Genomic DNA, 15,938 nt, shown 5'->3' with positions numbered 1-15,938 from the left:
GAGAGCAGAGGGCAGTGCGTTCAGGAGTGAGGTTGGAACAGGAGAGAGGAGTGGTGAAATTGAGACGTTTGATGTCTCAGCGATGGTTACAGTTAGAGATGAAAAGATCGAGTTCAGGAAGAAGGCCCAGGGGGCCTTCTGTCTCCTTCTACTATCCACAGTGCTTTCCCCTTACATTCCTTCTTCACCTTTCCTGCCTATCCACTCCCTGCTCCCCTCCCCCACCCCTTGATCTTTCCCCTTACTGGTTTTTCACCTGGCACCTACTAGCTTTCTCCTTCCCACCCTCCCCCCACCTTCTTTATAGGGTTCCTGCCCCCTCTCTTCAGTCCTGACAAAGGATCCCGGCCCGAGGCAGGGATGCTCGTCGTGAAACTTTGGGCAGCCTTCTATCGCCATCTTCTGGTTGAACGCGGTGCTGCCATGAACTGAACTTTTGAAACATTTATGAGCTGGATTGGCAGAGTCCTGAATTCAAGCATGAACAAGGATGAATGAGGTGTGGGTGACATGGAAACCCCTTTCCTCTCTCAGCCGTCGTCCAGCCCTGGGAGAGCAGGGAGTGAAGGATCAAAGGTCACTCGCTGTTCTCAATGTGGATTTTTTCTGCCCCTCCTTCACTCAGTGTTCCATTGCCCCTTTCGCTCCATCCGTCACTCAGCCTCACTCACATGACCATTTGGGACAGTTGGGTCACCCAAGCAAGGATCGTGTCACCCACCTGGGTGGGAAGGAGAGCCCAACGCAGGGGCCACAGGAAGGTAGCACAGGGTGCAGCAAAGAGAGGGGTGGGGAAGTGTTGGAGGCATGAGGTCTGAGGAAGGGCATACGGAGGAGGGCCAAAAGAAACACTGAAGGAAAGGACAGGAGGGATCAGTGCTGAGGGAGGTTCAGGTGAGACTGCGTGTAAGCACGTGAAGATGAGGCTGTGGATAAAGGTAAGTGCCTGAGCTCACATGGTGTGTGTGTCTGTCTGAGGGAGAGGGAGAGGGGGAGGGGGAGGAGGAGGGGGAGAGGGGAGAGGGAGGGGGAGGGGAGAGGGGGAGGGGAGAGGGAGGGGGGAGAGGGAGAGGGAGAGGGGAGGGGAGAGGGGGAGGGGGAGGAGGAGGGGGAGAGGGGGAGGGGAGAGGGAGGGGAGAGGGAGGGGGGAGGGGAGGGGAGGGAGAGGGAGAGGGGGAGCGAGAGAGAGAGAGAGAGTCTTTCCAGGTAGATGCAGGTTCAGCACAGGCCCATTTTCTCCATAATTATTTTAAAACTCACAAAAAGATGCTCACTTGGGCAAAACGCTTCCCACTGACAGACTAACCATTCCACAGCCTCAGTTACTAGGAGGCAGTCAAGTGTAATACCTTCTCTAGTTGAACTATCTACATATATCTTGTCAAAATTTCAGGAACACATTTTACAAATTGTGCCCTGGCAGATCCCTCAGCACTATGTCTGTCCCAGTCAATATTAAGGATGTTGAAATCACCTCTGATTGCAATTTTATTATTCCAAAAATTATCTGCCATCTCCCTTCAATTGGGTTCTCACAATTCCCACTGACTTTTGGGTACCTATACTTAAATCCCAACAAAGTGATAATCCTCCTCTCATTTCTGACTTCGACCAATATAGTCTCGCTGGATGCACTCCGAAGTATATCTCTTGAGATACTGTAGAGAAAGTTGCTCCAATGTTTGCCTCCCTCTTATTTTTAACCAACCAATTTAGCCTCACTGCACATTCCCGCAGGAATATCTCTGTAAGCTCAGTGGTGATGCACTCCCTAACCAACATCGTGACCTGCCTCCTCCCAATCTTTGGTCTCCATTTCTATCACACCTGAGGCTGCTGTGCTGCCAGTCCTGGCCATCCATTAAAATTGTTTTGGTACAGTTATTCAATCACAATCTTGTGTCCCACTGTCCCAGATGGAGAGGACAAGGCGCTGGAAATCTGAGAGTCAGAGGGGCAGAGAGAAACCCACACTGGGAGGAGTGTGTGAAGACCTTTGACTCCCTGGCAGGGGCCTTTTGGCAAATGGAGTCGAGTTCTCAGTGCTGGAGAGTGAGTGAATGGAAAGGACTGGGGTTGTGGAGTGCATGGAGGTGGGGTGAGAGAGGATGCAGAGAGGAAAGGGGAGCGCCAAGGATCAAGGTGGGGGGCAGAGGGAATGAGGGCCTGTGCTGGGGAATGTGGGATGTGGAGATGCAGGAAAGAGGACGGTTGATTGAGGGGTAGGGAAGAGTCAGGGAGGATCAAGTTTTGGAGAGTTAAAGGGGAGGCAGTGGGTAATGTTTTCTGTGCCTCAGCCCAGGTGTGTGTGTGTGGCGTGAGTGGGGAGTGGAGCATGCCTAAGGTGATGGCCACATCCCCATGTACCTCTTCTGTTGGACTGTCAGGAACAAAATCACACCAACTATAATTTCAAAGAATGTGTGGCCATCAAACTGAAACTTACAAACTTCTTCCTGACTTCACAGGGAAGATGTTTCTGGTTTCTGGGGCATCTAGAAGGAGGGGTCACAGTGAGGGGATGACCATTCCGAAGATGATAAATTAATTCACCAAGAAGGAGTGAATATTTCGAGCTCACGGTCCGGGTGTGGGTTTGGTGTGGGGATTTTTAGAGAGCCAGTATGTTCAGGAGAGTCAGTGGTAGATTTTCTTAATAGCAAAGGAAATCATGGAAATGACATCAACACAGGCAAATGGTGTTGACGTTATTTAATAGACAGCAGGTGTGAGGAACTGAATGGCCTCCTCTTGTTTCTGTTCCTGATGTTCTTCAGATCAGGGGACGGACTGAACTGAGGGAAGATACGTGTGGCAGGGGTATACATAGAGGTGTCAGGCAGGAGGCTGAAAAAGTGGTTAAGTATAATGTTTGGGGAATTGTGATTTAAATAGTGTAAAATGCATGCAAACAATTATAATAAAAAGGGCTGTCCAGAGACAATATGACATTGTAAGATGTTGGATACACTGGGATTACTCAGACACAGGAAAACTACCTGACTTCATCTCTTACAGCCCTGCTTTGATGCAACGAACCACAATTCCTCATTGTCAGATCAGAAACATGTTTGAATTATGTAATTTTTTCCATAAATAGTCTAATGTAGTCTAAGTTCGATCCGGATTCAAATCCTTTTGCAATAAAGGTCAAGGTGGAGTTTTCCTCCTCATTGTTGCTTTCAGCTTCATTTTCAACCCCCGGTATCCAGTGATGCACCATCAATAACTGTCGGAGACGTGAGGCGAGATATAGGCTTTTATTCGCTGGAAGAGAGCAGTCAGCAGCAAGAGATCCCCACACGACATCCTGGAGACTGAGGGAGGAGCCGTGCCTCCAATCGCCTTTATACAGGGGTCTGTGGGAGGAGCCACAGGAGCAGTCAGCGGGGGGGGGGGGGGCGTGTCCAGACAGGTAAATGTAGTTCACCACATCCAGTGAGTCAGAATCAGAATTAGGTTTGCCCAAAACATTGACTGTACTCTTTTCCATAGACGCTGCCTGGCCTGCTGAGTTCCTCCAGCATTTTGTGTGTGTTGCTCGGATTTCCAGCATCTGCAGATTTTCCTTTGTGAACAGGTTTGTTATCATTGACTTACAGTATCGCACAGAATTTGTTGTTTTCCAGCTGAAATACACAGTAATACATAAAAAGTAATTACAATAAAAATAAATAAATAGACAAATAAGTAGACAGACAATAAATAGGTAGATTAGTAAATACAAGGAGAGTGAATAAATGAATGAATGGTGTAAAAGAGAGCAAAATAGAGAGGTAGTGTTTGTAGGTTCATGGACTGTTCAGAAATTCCATGGCAGAGGAGAAAAAGCAGAAAAAGCAACGCAACAGAATTTTAACGTTGTAAATCAGCGCGTTGTTTGTTGTCTCCCCTCTCGCTGTGAAACAAGGACACCCCTTTTTCCCTTTTTAGGGAGTGAGATCCTGTGTTATGTCGAATTACTGGGTGAACGAGTAGTCTTTGGGCTACTGCAAGTCTGTGTCTTTATTGATGCTTTGCTGCAGGCTTGGGTGCTCGGTGGGGAGTGCTGACGCTTTTTTGTTGGTGGGGGAGGAGGGGGGATGGTCGTTGCTTTGCTGCTGCTTGTGCATGGGAGGGGGAGCTGGAGGGGCTTTGGGGTTCTAACATTTAACTGTCATTCATTCTTTGGGGCACTCCTCTGTTTTTGTGGATGGTTGCGAAGCAAAAGCATTTCAGGATGTATATTGTATACATCTCTCTGACATTAAATGAACTATTGAAACCTTTGAAGTAGCAGATGGAGTTTAGCCTGGACCTGTGAGAGAGGATGCATTATGGGAAGTTAAATGTAAGGGGAAAGTTCACAGCAAATGGCAGCACTGTCAGAGCATTGATGTACAGAGGGATCTTGGGATCCATGTCCACAGCTCTCTCAATGTGGCGACACGTCAGAGTGCAGTCAGGAAGGTGTAGGACATGCTTGCCTTCATCAGTCAGTGCACTGAGTGTGGAAGTTGGCAAGTTCAAAGTAAATTTATTATCAAAGTACATAAAATGTCAACATATACAATTGAGGGATTCATTGCCACACACACAAAATGCTGGTGGAACGCAGCAGGCCAGGCAGCATCTATAAGAAGAAGTACAGTCGATGTTTCGGGCCGAGACCCTTCGTCAGGGTTCATTGTCTTGTCTGCGGTCATCACAACGGCACCGTGGTTCACTGGCGCCATCTTGTGGCTGTATGAAACTCTGGTGACGTCACACAAGAGGCTGCGGAGACAGGGAATCCGGACTGCTCAGCCAAACATCAGTGAGGCGAAAGTTTATGACAGACAGGATCAAACAGCATTTGAGATTAGGACCATAGAACATAGGAGCAGAATTAGGCTATTCAGGCCATCGAATCTGCTCTGCTACTCAAATTTATTTCCCCTCTCAGCCCCATTCTCCTGCTTTCTTCCTGTCATCTTCAACTCCCTTACAAATCAAGAACCTATCAACCTCTACTTTAAATAGACTCAAATGACTTGTCCTCCACAGCTGCCTTTGACAATGAATTCCAGATTAACAATTCCCTAGCTGAAGAAACACCCCCTCACCCCTGTACTAAAGGGATGCCCTTGTATTATGAGTCAGTGCCCCCTGATCCTAGTCTCTCCCATTATTGGAGACATCCTCTCATCTACTTATGTAGGCCATTCAATATTTGATTGGTCGCATTGAGATACCCTGTCATTCTTCTGAACTACAGTATATAAAGGCACAGAGCCATTAAATGCTCCTCATAACTAACCCGTTCCTGACCAGGATCATCCTTCTGAACCTCCTCTGGACCTTCTCCATTACTATTACATTCTGTCTTATATAAGGAGCCCAAAACTACTCACAACATTCCAAATGTGGTCTGACCACCTCCTTATAAAGACTCGGCATTACAACTCTTCTTTTACATTCCAGTCATTTCAAAATTAACGTGAGCATTGTATTTGCAACCTGCATGTTAACCTTTAGGTAATAATGCCCATGTGGTAAACTATGTGTATACCTGTCTGGACCCACACCCCTCTGCTGACTGCTCCTGTGGCTCCTCCCACAGACCCCTGTATAAAGGCGATTGGAAGCACTGCTCCTCCCTCAGTCTCCAAGATGTTGTGGTCACATGTGCAGCTAATAAAAGCCTATCTTTTGCCTCCTGTCTGCGAGAGTTATTGATGGTGCATCAGCACAAGACCCCTTTCACCTCCAATTTCTGAATTCACTACCCATTTAATAGTCTGTACCTTTGTTCCTTCTACCAACATGCATCACCATCAGCTTCCCTACACGATATACCAGCTGCCACTTCCTTGACCATTCTGCTAATCTGTCTAAGGCCTACTGCAGACTTCCTGCTTCCTGAGCACCAGCTATCTTTATATTATCTGTAAACCTGCCCACAAAACCATCAATTCTGCCATCCATATCATTTGCATAAAACATGAAAAGATATCTCAACACAGACCACAGTGAATCCCATTAGGCACCAGCAGCCAACCAGAAAAGTCCTCATTTATTCCCAATCTTTGCCTCCTGAGAGTCAGTCAATCTCCTCTCCATGCTGGTATCTTTCCTGTAATACCATGGGGTCGTACCATGTTTCGCAGCCTCATGTGTGGCTTCTTGTCAAATGCCTTCTGAACATCCCAGTGAACATCTACTGATTCTCTTTTGTCTATCCTGCCTGTTATTTCCACAAGAGTGCAATAGGTTTGTCACAAGCCCAAGAACATCTGCAGATGATGGTAATCTAAAGCAACACACCCACTCAGCAGGCCAGGCAACATCTATGGAAACGAGTAAGCAGTCATCATTTCGGACCTTCTGGGTCCCCTTCAATGGCGAACTTGAAGTGGCTCAGCTCAAAGGATGCAATTAATATTCCTGCTATAGAGAATCACAACTGCATCCAAGGTCTGTAAAGTTAGTAAATGTATTTTAATGCAATAGAACAATCTATCACTGTCTAAATCCAACAGCGGACGACTTCTCGTCAGAAATATTGCTGCTTCGGGTGACAAGTGCATTTAAAAAATCACAAGGTTTGTTGACTACCAAATCAACTATCTTGCTGGTAAATGTACTGTCTCTGGTAAGCAAAACTGATGATCTCAAAGCTATCGTGCTGTATCATAGGGACATTAGGACCACGTGCATCCTGTGCTTCACAGACTCCAGGCTAACCCCCTCCATACCAGACACAGCAACTGAGATTGACGGGTTGACTGTACACCATCAGGATAGGACGGTTGTGTCTCCCAAAAGCAGAGGTGGTGGTGTATGCCTCATGATCAACTCCCCTTGGTGCACAAATGTTTCAGTGATATCTCAATTCTGTTCATCAGACCTGGAATATCTCTCAATCAAGCGCAGGCCATTTTATCCGCCGTGGCAGATTTCAGTGGTGAATTTGGTCACGTTGTACATTTCACTTCAGGGCAATGTAAAACAGGCTCCCAGTGTTCTCAACAATGTGATCAACATGCACCAAACAGCAGAACCTTACACCTTCCCCAACATTTTGGGGGATTTTAACCAGGGAAGCTTGAAAAAAATCACTAAATAATTATCATCAACAAATCACTTGTAGTAACAGAGGAAACTACGGCACTGTTACACTAAGATCAAAAGGAATTGTCGTACTATTCCACACCACACTTCGGAAAGTCTGATCACCTGGTTGTACTTGATTCGAAGATGAATCCCTGAATACTGTCTAGCCCTCCTATTCAAAGCAGTCCTGTAAGCGCGCCTGAGCTTCCCTTGTCCATACCTTCTTGGTCCCCACAGTATTCAGGGATTCATCTTCGAATCTGGACGAGTATGCCACAGTTGAAACCTGTGTGGGTGAGTGGGGGCCTACAAAAAACTTGCTGTACAGTCCCAAAGCCATGGGTGAACCAAGAGCCGCTTGAGGGCTAATTCTAAGGCATTTAAATCTTGCAACCCAGATCTGTACAGGAAAACCAGGTATGATTTGTGAAGGGCTATTACAAGAGCAAAGTAACAAGTCTGAGCGAGGTTGGAGGTTACATTCCATTACTTCCTACAAAGCAAAACCCAATAGCATGAATGGCACCAATGCTTCAGTACTGTACCCGACAAGCTCAACACCTGCTATGCCCTCTGTGAAAGGAAGAATATATCTGTACCTGTGAAGATCCCTGCTGCATCCGGCGACCCTGTGATCTCTGTCTCAGAGGCTGTCTTTCAGGATGGTGAACCCTCACCAGGCAGCAGGCCCTGATGGAGTACCTGGTAAGACTCTGAAAACTTGTGCCAACCAACTGGCAGGCGTACTCAAGGGCATTTTCGACCTTTCACTGTTGTGGTTGGAAGCACCCACCTGCTTCAATAGGGCAACAATTATACCAGTACCCAAGGAGAGTAGTGTGAGCTGCCTTAATGGGCATCACACAGTAACACTCACACCTACAGTGATGAAATGCTTTGAGAGGCTGGTGATGGCCAGAATTAACACCTGCCTCAGCAATGAACTGGACCCATTGCAATTTGCCAATTGTGGCAGATACAATCCCAATGTCTCTTCACATGGCCCAAGATCACCTGGGCAATACAAACATCTACATCAGGATGCTGTTCGTTGACTATATCTCAGTGTTTACCACCATCACTCCTACGGTCCTGATCAATAAGGTACAGAACCTGGGCCTCTGTAGCTCCCACTGCAATTAGATCCTTGACTTCCAAACCAGAAGACCATAATCTGTGCGGATTGGTAATAATACCTCCTCCTCATTGACAATCAACACAGGTGCTCAGCCCCTAGGTTTACTCTGTCTATCCCCAGGACTGCATGGCTAGGCATAGCTCAAATGCCATATATAATTTCACTGTTTGTACAACCATTGTTGGCAGAATCTCAGATGGAGACAAGTGGTTGTACAGGAGTGGGATCTACCAGCAAGCTAGGTAATGTCACAGCAACAACCTTGCACTCATCGTCAGTAAGACCAAAAAGCTGATTATGATGAGAGTGGGGCACACACACAACAGTCCTCATAGACGGATCATAACTGGAAAGAGTGAGCAATTTCAGGTTCCTGCTTGTCAAGATCTCTGAAGATCTAACCTGGTCCCAACATATCGATGCAGCTATAAAGAAGGCAAGACAGCGACTACATTTCATCTGGAGTTTGAGGAGATTTGGTATGTCATCTGAAACACTTGAAGCTTCTACAGATGTACTGTGGAGAGCATCCTGACAGGCTGCATCCCTGTCTGGTCTGGGGAGGTCGGGGTGGGGGGGGGGGGTGCTACTGTACAAGCTACTGAAAGTTGCAAAATTAGTCAGCTCTGTCTTGGGTACTAGCCTCTGTAGTATCCAAGACATCTTCAAGGAGCAGTGCCTCAGAAAGGACCCCATCACCCTGGACATACCCTCTTCTCATTGTTACCATCAGGAAGGGGGTCTTCTTGGGAGAAGGCACACACGGCGATTCATGAACTGCTTCTTCCCCTCTGCCAGCCGATTCTGAAATGGACGTTGAACCCATAAACACTACCTCACTTTTTACATTATTTCTGTTTTGCATTTTTAATTTAATTATTTAATATATACCATAATTGATTTACTTAATTTATACTTATACTATCATGTATTACATTGTACTGCCCCCGATATTAGCAAATTTCACGACATATGCCGGTGATATAAAACTCATTCTGAAACCCTTCTTCAGATCTGTCAGGCAAGATTTCCCCTTAGGGAAATAATGCTACTTCAAGTCAAGTCAAGTCACCTTTTATTGTCATTTCGACCATAACTGCTGGTACAGTGCATAGTAAAAACCAGACAACGTTTTTCAGGACCATGGTGTTACATGACACAGTACAAAAACTAGACTGAACTACATTAAAAAAAACAACACGGGGAAAGCTACACTAGACTACAGACCTACCCAGGACTGCATAAAGTGCACAAAAACAGTGCAGGCATTTACAATAAATAATAAACAGGACAGTAGGGCAAGGTGTCAGTCCAGGCTCTGGGTATTGAGGAGTCTGATAGCTTGGGGGAAGAAACTGTTACATAGTCTGGTCGTGAGAGCCTGAATGCTTCGGTGCCTTTTCCCAGACGGCAGGAGGGAGAAGAGATTGTATGAGGGGTGCATGGGGTCCTTCATAATGCTGTTTCCTTTGCGGATGCAGCGTGTAGTGTAAATGTCCGTGATGGCAGGAAGAGAGACCCCAATGATCTTCTCAGCTGACCTCACTATCCGCTGCAGGGTCTTGCGATCCGAGATGATGCAATTTCCGAACCAGGCAGTGATGCAGCTGCTCAGGATGCTCTCAATACAACCCCTGTAGAATGTGATGAGGATGGGGGGTGGGAGATGGACTTTCCTCAGCCTTCGCAAAAAGTAGAGACGCTGCTGGGCTTTCTTTGCTATGGAGTTGGTGTTGAGGGACCAGGTGAGATTCTCCATCAGGTGAACACCAAGAAATTTGGTGCTGTTTACGATCTCCACCGAGGAGCCGTCGATGTTGTTGGCTCTGCACCAGTCCGTTAGCCGCGGCACCTCCTCTCTGTAAGCTGACTCGTCGTTCTTGCTGATGAGACCCACCATGGTCGTGTCATCGGCGAACTTGATCATATGGTTCGAGCTGTGTGTTGCAGCACAGTCGTGGGTCAGCAGAGTGAACAACAGTGGACAGAGCACACAGCCCTGGGGAGCCCCCGTGCTCAGTGTGACGGTGTTGGAGATGTTGCTCCCGATCCGGACTGACTGAGATCTCCCAGTCTAGGATCCAGTTGCAGAGGGAGGTGTTCAGGCCCAGTAGGCTCAGCTTTCCAATCAGTTTCTGAGTGATGATTGTGTTGAATGCTGGACTGAAGTCCAACCTATTACGTGCCCGATACTTTGTGCTTAATAACGGAGTCCGGCGTCTTCCCGACCACTGAAGTTAGAAGAACCGGCCTTTAATTTCCTGGTTTTTGCAATTTTCCAGTCCTCCGAAACCACTCCGGATCCGGTGAAAATTTAAAGATCACCAATAATGTCTCCACAATCTCTTCGGCTACTCCGAGACTACCTGATTGGCAATGGTTTAAATAGTGTTAATGTGTTGACCATCTGGCACTAAGAATTTAAAATGCCCTTTGAACTGTTTCAATCTTTTGTAGATATGCTAATTGTGAATAAAATTTAATTCCTTAAATACGTGTTTACCTTTTCGGCTTGCTCTGCCTTGCCCTCCAGTCTGTCGGCTTGCACAGGGGATCGGTGAGAGCACGGCCGCTCCCAGCAGCAGGAGGCGGCTTTCGGAGGCAGCTGCAGAAAACAGGCCCTTTTCGCGGTGGAAAACAGAAGCCGGCTATCTTCCGTGTAGATGAATTTTGCCCGAGACGCCACTCCCGATTTCCGGCCTCCCCCCAGACCCACTCGCTGCCGGTTGCAAACTCCGGCCCTTGTTCACTCCAAACGCCCACTGACACTGGGAGGGGCTCACTCCTCGGCTCTGAATATGCTTGAGTGACGGACCGTAGATTTCAGTCTGATGGAAGCGCCGAGTTTGTTCTCAGAATTAGAGCAAGTTCCGGGCAGTAACGTTGCCTCCTGGATGTGAAGGTTGCGTTAATGAACTTGGTCGCAGTTGCTCCGGGCCAACACATTCGGCCACTTGTCATTCAGGAAGTGGTCAGCTCGGCACATCCAGACGGATCAGCAGGTGATGGAAACCCGCGCATCACAGAAATCCCTGCAAGATGCAGGAGGGACTCAGCAGGTCAAACAGCAGCTGTGGAAAAGAGTAAACAGCCGAGCTTCCGGTCCTGATGACTGACGAAACGTCGTCTGTTCTCTTTAGATGCTGAGATTCCCAGCGTTTTGTGTGCGCAGCGAACATCCTGCAGACAAGCCAGGAGAATGACTCGATTGACACAGTGTGGTAGTCCTGATGAAGGGTCTCGGCCCGAAACCTCGACTCTTTACTCTTTTCCACAGATGCTGCCTGGCCTGCTGAGTTCCTCTCGCAATTTGCGTGTGTTGCTTGGATTTCCAGCATCCGCAGATGTTCTGGTGCCAGCGTGTTAGTTCCCACAGCAGCCTGTCCAGATCATCTGTCAAAACGCCTCAACGTCAAAACTGGCACCAAGACCTTGCCTGGCGGGTGGTGAGGGACCCTCCCCCCAGTCTGGTCCACGCTGCAGGCCCGAAGCATCGCCCACTATGCGCTGCCCCGAGATGACAATAGCAGGGAAAGGACGGTCGCTCACCTCTTTCCCGACTGGAGCTTTGCATACAGGATGTGGAGAGAGATGCGGGGCCTGTGTTACGGTTCATCCCGAGAAGATGCGTGACAGAGGGCACTCTAATCTAGGGGCTGTTTTCCAGCGACGCACAGAAAAACGACATCCAGTGTCAGCTCGGTGAATGACGCCCTTTGGTCTGCCCGAAACTTGTTCATCTAGAGCAGAGGTGTCGAACTCAATTGCACATGGGGCCAAAACTCAAAGCACACTTTAGGTCGCAGGCCGAACAGGATAAAAATTTATTGAACACACTAAAACTAAACATTTTTTGAACATAAATATGAATAAAAACAGACAGGAATATTATTCCAGAAAAAATAAACTAAAACTTAAAATAACTTAAATATTTTGCTCTCCATAAAAATATCTCCTGTCAGTATTATACAAGTTAGAAATATGAGCATGCTGCAAAAAAACCCCCTGAAAATATAAATAAAATTTGTGCTTTTCAGCAAAAGTTAAAACAACAACAAATCAAAACACTCAGTTTTCTTTGCTCTTATGCCGTTTTGTCAGAGCTGGATGCTTGGCATCTTTTCTTGGCAATAAGTTCGTTTAGGTTTGGTGTAAGGTTCTGTGTTGTGGAGATTCTCAGGATGGACTGCAGGTGTTCATCAGTGAGACGACTCCTGTGTGATGTTTTGTTAATCTTCATCACTGAGAAAAGCTTCTCACACAGATATGTGCTACCAAACATGCACAAGGTTCGAGCCGCATGTAGACGGAGCTGAGGCATTGCTTCAGGAATGGAGCGAATAAACTGTACGGGCACTGCAGTGTCGTACTTTGCCTTTAGTGTCCCATTACACTGCAGCTCTATCAGCTCCATCTGAATCTGTACAGGTGCAGTTTCCACGTCGACGGCAAATGGGTAGCGAAGCAGCTCGAAATTAATTTTTTGTGCTTCAAAGTCACCAAAGCGCCGTGCGAACTCAGTGCAAAGTGCGCTCAGTTTATCAGCAAAGTGCGCATTTGGGAACATCATTGCGCCGACCTGGTTCAACATTATTTGGCAACAGGGAAAATGAGGCAAGTTGCACTGGTGCATTTGTGTCTCCCATAAGAGCAACTTCACTTGAAATGCCTTCACTGCATCATACATGTCAGTGATCATGCGGTCACGTCCCTGGAGCTGAAGGTTTAAGACGCTGAGATGTGTTGTTATGTCAGCCAGAAACGCCAACTCACATTTCCACTTTTCATCCCGCAAAACTGTGGAGTCTTTTCCTTTACTGTCCATGAACTGACAGATTTCCTTGTTGAGCTTAAAAACTCTATTGAGAACTTTCCCCCGACTCAGCCAACGCACCTCTGTATGATAAGGAATGTCGGCAAACTCTGAATCTATTTCCCGCATAAAAGACTGAAATTGCCGGTGATTTAAACCTTTAGCTCGGATAAAGTTTACGGCTTGTGTTACAGTGCTCATTACATGTCCCATCTTCAGGACTTTACCACACAGCGTTTCTTGGTGTATGATGCAGTGATATGTTGTTAACTCACCAGTACAGTTCTCCTCCTGCATCTTTACCCGCATCCTTCCCACTAGTCCACTTTTTTCACCGCACATCGCCGGTGCTCCATCTGTTGTAAGTGCAATAAGTTTGTCCCAGGGCAATTTCATGTCGGTTACACTTTGACATACATTTTCAAAAATGTCTTTTCCTGTCGTTGTCCCGTGCATCGATTTAATGTTCAATATTTCCTCTGTAACGCACAAATTGGAGTCCACTCCTCGGATGAAGATAGCCAGCTGTGCAGTGTCCGTCATATCAGCACTTTCATCCACAGCAAGCGAGTATGCAATAAATGGGTTGCTTCTTTCAATCAACTGTGTTCTTAAATCAGTGGCTATCTCACAAACTATACTCAGCAACCCATCGGTTTTGAAAGACTCTTTTTTCGGAATCAACTTTTCTCTTCGCCATTGTTAGGGGTTAGCTTTGACTTCAGAATAGCGTTGTATACAGCAACAGACGCTTGACGCGGGAATGTTCCCGGGTAGCCTATCGGCAGCTGTTGCGCTGCATTATGGGATCTGTAGTTTGTGTGTTATCAGCGCTTCATATCGCCGGGCCATTAATAATTAAAATAATAGATCTATCTAAAATGATCTCGCGGGCCGGATATGGCCCGCGGGCCTTGTGTTTGACACCTATGATCTAGAGGATGCTGGCGCATTAAGAATGCAGGAGTAGGTGCCGTGGAACGCCTTGAAGGTACAGTATAGGGGGTTTCCGCCTCTGGACAGGGAGCGGCCTGGTTGGGTGAGGAAGCACCTCAATTACTGCAGTAGTGAACACCCCCGGGAGCCGTGTGAGATACAACAGCCCGATTGTTCTTAATGAATGCAGTAGAAAACTACGTAACACAATAACTGTGTGAATATGTAAGGAAAGCTATGGAACGGTTCAGAGTATTCTTGTGAATATTTTATTGTGAATAAAATGCATTCTGATAAAATAATTTAACTTGTCGCCAGTGTCCAGAATAAGGGAGAGATGGCCTTCCAATGGAGCCCAGGCGGACATGGGGGAAATGTCAGAATGCTTTTTCACAGGAAGGGCGGAGAAATAAGGACTTCACCAAAAACTGATTTTTTCACCCTGATGTCCTGTCCTTTACTTTGTCCTACAGTCACGTGTTAGTCATCGCCACTGTATCCCTCCCTTCTCAGCACAATATTCTTTCCACGTCCCCAATTTCATGGAATTGCATTCTAGTCTGAATCTCTTTCGATCAAAATAAATAAGCAAACAAACAAACAACTAAGTAAGTAAATAAATATCTGTGATACCGGAGGGACTCAGCGTGCCAGGCAGCATCTGTAGAAGGGAATGGACAGCAAGTCGAGATCCTTGATCTAGAACATCAACTGCCTGTTTCGTTTTTCAGGACTTGTCCTCTTCACCCCGGTCTTACACCGAACCAGGCTTTTCTCTCGGGCTTCATTTATATTCAGACATGTTTAATATATTTCTGATCCCACCCCAATGTGGAAATTGCCGTGGTTCTATCCCACTGAGCACTTGCAGGAACATTTTTCATTCTCTGTGACTGCAGCGCGCCTAGTGGACAATCGCGGTACTGCAGAGGTTCAGAAGCTGCACGTATGTGAAAGGACCCCGAACCAGGAAATTAAGGGTCTCGGCCCGAAACGTCGACAGCGCTTCTCCCTATAGATGCTGCCTGGTCTGCTGTGTTCCACCAGCATTTTGTGTGTGTTGTTCCAGGAAATTAATATGGCTTCGAAAGGCCAGTTCGAGTGTTTAACCGAGGAGGCAATTTGCCCCATCTGCCTGGATTTCTTCACCGATCCGGTGTCACTTGACTGTGGACACAACTTCTGCCGCTCCTGCATCACACAGTGTTGGGAAAGGGAGGAGAGAAACTCCTGCCCGGAATGTAGAGAGGAGATTGCAGACCCCATCCTAAGGGTAAATCGGGCCTTAGCAAATTTGTCTGAGAAAGCCCGGAAACTAAACCTGAATCCGAAAGAGAAGGGAAGTAAACTTTGCTGCGAGGAACATGAGGAAGAACTGAAGCTGTTCTGTGAGACGGACAAGAAACTGATCTGCCTGATCTGTAGAAATTCGTGGGAACACAAGTCTCATGACTTCTTGCCGATTAATGAAGCCGTTGAAGTTTACAAGGTAAAATGACCCTCTTTCGATAGTCTGTTTATGTTGTGTCATCTTTTTGTTTAATCAATTCACTCTTTAATTCCCAGGATCGGGTTAAATCTTCCTTAGACTCTCTCGCAAAAAAAGGAAATCTGACTTCGAGAAAGTGGAGCAGCAACAGAAAGAGAAGATTTCTGGAGTTCGGGTGAGGCTTCCTGAGCAGAAATTACAATCTTGTTGTGTAGCATTGCTCTCTTGAATGCAGAATACAGAGTATCTCAGCTCCAGTGGCCTGAGCTCTCTATGCTGTCTGCGTGGAGTTTGCATGTTCTCCCTGTGACCACGGTGGGCGACTTTGCTGAGGAATCCTGATTCAACGTTTAATTCACTACCGTAATTAACCCAGTGAGGGTGGGTTGTGTGTGAATCAGGCGGGAGTTCATGGGTCAGTGAGGAAAAATCCGTTTCAGGGAAATGTGTTGGAATGTGATTGAAGATCTGAGAGCCACTTACTTACT

The 15,938-nt window shown here is 46.8% G+C and overlaps 1 long non-coding RNA gene across 1 annotated transcript; it reads right to left on the bottom strand.

Annotated features, from left to right (window-relative positions):
- Window positions 1-3,245: 3,245 nt before the first annotated feature.
- LOC140720327 (uncharacterized) lies at window positions 3,246-11,397 on the bottom strand. Its single transcript, XR_012097162.1, has 2 exons — window positions 10,716-11,397; window positions 3,246-3,629 (listed from the first exon to the last, which is right to left on the bottom strand). It is a non-coding gene; the product is annotated as an uncharacterized lncRNA (long non-coding RNA).
- Between the last annotated feature and the right edge of the window lie 4,541 nt (window positions 11,398-15,938).

The sequence above is a fragment of the Hemitrygon akajei genome, chromosome 2 (assembly GCF_048418815.1).
Source record: "Hemitrygon akajei chromosome 2, sHemAka1.3, whole genome shotgun sequence".
NCBI classification, from domain to species: Eukaryota; Metazoa; Chordata; class Chondrichthyes; order Myliobatiformes; family Dasyatidae; genus Hemitrygon; species Hemitrygon akajei.
Note: the sequence above shows the minus strand (reverse complement) of the source record. Positions and strands in the feature narration are given on the sequence as shown.